Here is a 5104-nt window from a genome sequence, read left to right as displayed (position 1 = left end):
TAATTCAAATCACCCCCCACAAGTTAAAAGAGCAGTTGTAATTTCCCTCATTGATCGTGCCCTAAATATTTGCTCCCATTCATATATAAATGCAGAAATAAATTTTATCAGAGATATTCTTTTTGGTAATGGATACCCCATTCCTTTTGTAAATAAAATAATTAGCCGTAGAATAAAAAGACATTCTTGTAAAATCGAAGAAGATACTTCACAATGCGAGGCTATTGATAAGCCCTCAAATATTGTCTATCTTCCGTATATCCCAAAGATTACAACAAAATTAAAAAATATTTGCACAAAAAATAATCTGTACGTAGTTTTTACTAATAATTTTAAAATCATTAATTTCTTAAATTCGGGTAAAGATAAGACCCCAGTTACTCGCCAAAGAGGGGTCTATCAAATACCCTGTGATTGCGGAAAATACTATGTCGGCAGGACCCATCAGAATCTAGACAAAAGGTTACAACAGCATAAAAATGACATAGACAAGGCCTTAATTTCAAATGGTTCCAACAATTCCTTTGATTCTGCTCTAGGTTGGCATATATTTAATAATCCGTCCCACATGGTACTTTTTGAAAACTCTTCACTCATTAGTAATGATTTGGGAATAAAACAGGTGGTTCGAGAATTGTAACATATAGACCAGCCCCCCCCCCTTTATAAAATTCAGGACCAAATCCCTCATTCACATCCCCTTAGGAATCCTCAAATATAGGACCAAATCTCTCATCCATACTCTTCTAGGAACTCTTAAATTCAGGACTAAATTTTATAAAGAACTAACAGAAATAAAAGTTAATCCTCTACCAGACCTCAAAACGAAATTTCAACCAAGATCGCTAACAACTTGTTATCATTTAAGGTTTTATTTCATTTCTTTTGTTTAATAGTAATATGACCATTACGATTCTGAGAACTACATATCCCCAATTTAAACAAAAAAATTAAGGTTTATTGAACAACTAATTTTTGTTAGCCTAACATCATTCGCTGTAAAAAAACACATACTATTAAATTCTTTAATTATTTTTTGCTCAACTATGCATCTGAAAATTTTGCCTACCGCCCTGTAATCAACAAGGCTATACATATATGAAAATAATAAAGGTTTGGCACAAACTACGGCTAATGAAATGCATGACAAAAAAATTGACTAAGGAAAAAATACATCTGTCAAAATAAAAAAAAAAAAATATAAAGAAACCACTTTCCAAGGTATTTTGTCAAAGTTCCCAATACGTGACAAATTTTAGGATTCTTAATTTTGTTTTTTTTTGTATATGGCCAACTAATGCCTAGGTTAATTTTAGAAGCTCCAATGATGGCCATAATATATTAGGCGAATATGTGCAGTATTCATAAAGTTGGTCAAAACATTCGCTGGTGAAAAGTTGGAACATGTCAACAATAAATATGGATTTTTCTTGTAAAAAAATTCCCGTCAATATCATAATGATATGAGTTCCTCTTGTTCGACAACCATAAGAACACAGAGAAAATTAGACTATGAAAAGTCTTAAGACGAAAAAGGACAAAATAATGCAATTGAGGCACAAGAGTTGCATCAATTGAACCCTACTGCTCCTGATGATATTTAAGCCATTTTAACAGGGAGGATGTAAAAATCCGGGGAAATTAAGAGGTCTTTCTCCGTACGTAACATCCTTTCCCTACTGTAGAAATATTGTTGGTGTATAACAGCTAGAAGGCTATGATACAACATACTGTATTACTTTTTGGCATATACATCAAAAATACTCTTGGCAGAAAATCTTTATGTAAATATAGACCTCTAACAAGAACGAAAAAATTCGTTCTATCTTTTTATGTACAAGAGATTTAAGAGGTCATCTCTTGTAATTTTGCTGATCTATTTCAGGAAAAGGGAAAAAACGTTCCAAGGCGTGATAATTGAAAGGCTATAATGCAAAATGTATTACTTTTCGACTAATCACGCATTGGAGGTTCAATTTTTTTTTTGATTAAAATATGATCTAAAACATTAAGACCTCTATATAATCTTACATATATATATAACCCTCTTTGGTGCCGTGTTCTTATATTTACATGTAATCATAATAATAGAGTAATAGTGTAGTACCAATATAACTATTTTCAGTTGCTATATGACCAAATATACCTCACGTTACTTCAAATGTACCTGAGAATTATTAGAATTTAAAACTTCTTTTAAGAAATCGTACATTCGATTTCACTTTGAATGTTTGAAAAAAAAAATAATATTACTGTTATGCAATTATGTGCTATTATTATGCAATTTAAAATTACAATAATGCTTTATATTATCGTATCACTAGTACCATTTTATATGTTAACAACATGATTCTGCTTGGAAATTTTTATTACAGAATTTGGCATACTTCTAACATTGGCCAACAAACGTCATGGTCAAAGACTACAAAAAACCTATCATGATTTATCAACCACCGAAGAATGCCCAAGACACGTCTGATTCAACCGGAAAACTATCACCCATCTATCATTTCTGACTATACGATGTAGACTAGAGAAAACGAAACATCCAGCCAGCGGGTACGACAACATACCCACGCAAAAACACCATTAGTGAACCCAATTCAATATGGAAACCCTCACACACCGAATGAAGTTTTAGAACAGGAGATCCTAAGTCCTAATTTTTTAAACTTAGGAATCAACTAACAAGTAAGGTGTTAAATAGTACTCCAGTCTATTGAATTAAATTAAGATAACGCAAAAGACAATTAAGATAACGCTTAAATGCAGAAGAGAGCGGGAGCAGGACAGAAGAACTGTAGTACCGGCCGTACATTTGTACTTAAACTGCTGGGGATAGGTGATTCTGAGTCCCGCGCTTCCCATTTTGTAAAAGCGTAAAAACAAAATCTTTACTTTTGCTAAATGGTGATAAATTAGAAAATGACATTATATTTGTTCAATCAGTATATAGGGCAAGGACACGAAAATTGTGATTGGTGTGAAACTAATATCCAGAACTAATAAGTGATGAACATTTAAAAAGAAAAAAGTGCCAAATAGTGAATCATAAATTTAAGTAAATAAAAGTGCCAGTGAAAATCTTATTATGTTACGTCGTGTATTTTTATTCTTATTGTTAAAATACCTGGGATCAATTAAAAATCAGATTAACAGGGAAAACAGTTAAAAGATATAAAGTAAAAATGAACAATTGGAACCAGGTATTCGAGTGTAATAACAGTTAATGTCAAGTGTTGTGTTTAAATAATTTTCTTTTAGTGCTAGGTGCAGGACATATATATATATAAGGTGTAGGAAAATATTTCTTAAATTTTAATCATCATTTACAAGGTTATGGAATTATAATAAAATTTTTATAAACAATAAGGAATAAAATGCAATATTTAAAGAGAGAGATTAGACTGATTGATGGGGACATCAATCTACAATGGGAAAGGGGATATGTAACATATAGACCAGCCCCCCCCCCTTTATAAAATTCAGGACCAAATCCCTCATTCACATCCCCTTAGGAATCCTCAAATATAGGACCAAATCTCTCATCCATACTCTTCTAGGAACTCTTAAATTCAGGACTAAATTTTTCAGTCACACCCCTTTAGTAAATTTCAATTTGAAAAAGGTTTGGATAAAATCATTCAGAATTTAACAGTTGCTAAATTTATCAAGTCTGCATAATCCTACGCAATTAGACTACATGCATTTAGATAAAACTACAATTAAAACTACAAATTAGACTACATGCATTTGCATGGTCCAACGCAATTAGACTACATGCATTTAGATAAAACTACAATTAAAACTACAAATTAGACTACATGCATTTGCATGGTCCAACGCAATTAGACTACATGCATTTAGATAAAACTACAATTAAAACTACAAATTAGACTACATGCATTTGCATGGTCCAACGCAATTAGACTACATGCATTTAGATAAAACTACAATTAAAACTACAAATTAGACTACATGTATTTGCATAGTCCAACGCAATTAGACTACATGCATTTAGATAAAAAAAAAATGTTACTTAACAAAGTAACCAGTTATTCTGACCTATGGGTTTTTCTCAAAACCAAAAGAGAAATCCTTGCCAAAGAATAGCTTTTGGATGCGCGATTAGTCACATGATCAATTATTACCAATAGTAGTGGAGGCCAACTTCCACAGGTCACTAAGCCTGTCTGGCGGGTTTTGTTCATAGAAATCGAGCGTTAGATATATGAGCCCACTGCTAGGGCGAATAGTTTAGTCTTAAGTTTGGATTTGAATTGTCAAGATCAATTTTGCTCATGTTCACCTTTTAGTGCAATAGGACATTGAAGCTATTTTGTCAATAGTTATATATTGTAAGTAAATAAACCTTATTGTATTTAATCATCTTCTGTCTATGTATTAGGGCATCAGGTACAGTTCCTCTAGCTTTCAGGCACGGTCCCAAGGGAATCTATATTTGTTTCAAGAGACCTCGAACAACACCGAGATGGTTCTGTCTCCCAGGTTACCGGGGATTCTATACGAAGCCTTTTTATTTTATTAATAATTTAGCTCCCATATCCACATCAAACGATTAAGACTTAGAAAAGTAGCAACTCAACGCAAAACCCCCTTTAAAATAAACTCAAGAATATTTAACAAAAAACCACCCCGTAACAGAATCAATTGAAATTAATCTCAAAATAAATAAAAATATTTCTTTGAACAGGGACTTGGGGGAATACTCACTAAATTCTTTATACTCAAATTTAATTAAAAATGATCTAACAAAATATTTTACTAAACCAATTTATAATAGTACTGAACCAACTACGAAAAGGCCTTTGAGACAGGCTGCTAAACAAGCAAGATTAGCTTTAAGAAATTGCATCTAATCATTTTATTCTCTTTAGTTTGAATGAGTTTATATTTCTTCATTTCATTCTTTTCGCCAGTCCTGGTTGAACTTCGCTGAAGTAAGGATGCTAGGGCTATATTTAAAAAAAAAAAATTGTTTTAATAAGTGTTTTCATATTCAGTTTTAATTCTCACAATTTGATGTAAGTTCTTTTATATATATATATATAGTATTGTATTGTGCTGAAGACGGCCCTTGGAC

Source organism: Artemia franciscana, chromosome 7, assembly GCF_032884065.1.
Source record: "Artemia franciscana chromosome 7, ASM3288406v1, whole genome shotgun sequence".
NCBI lineage: Eukaryota > Metazoa > Arthropoda > Branchiopoda > Anostraca > Artemiidae > Artemia > Artemia franciscana.
This window is presented reverse-complemented; position numbering follows the sequence as displayed.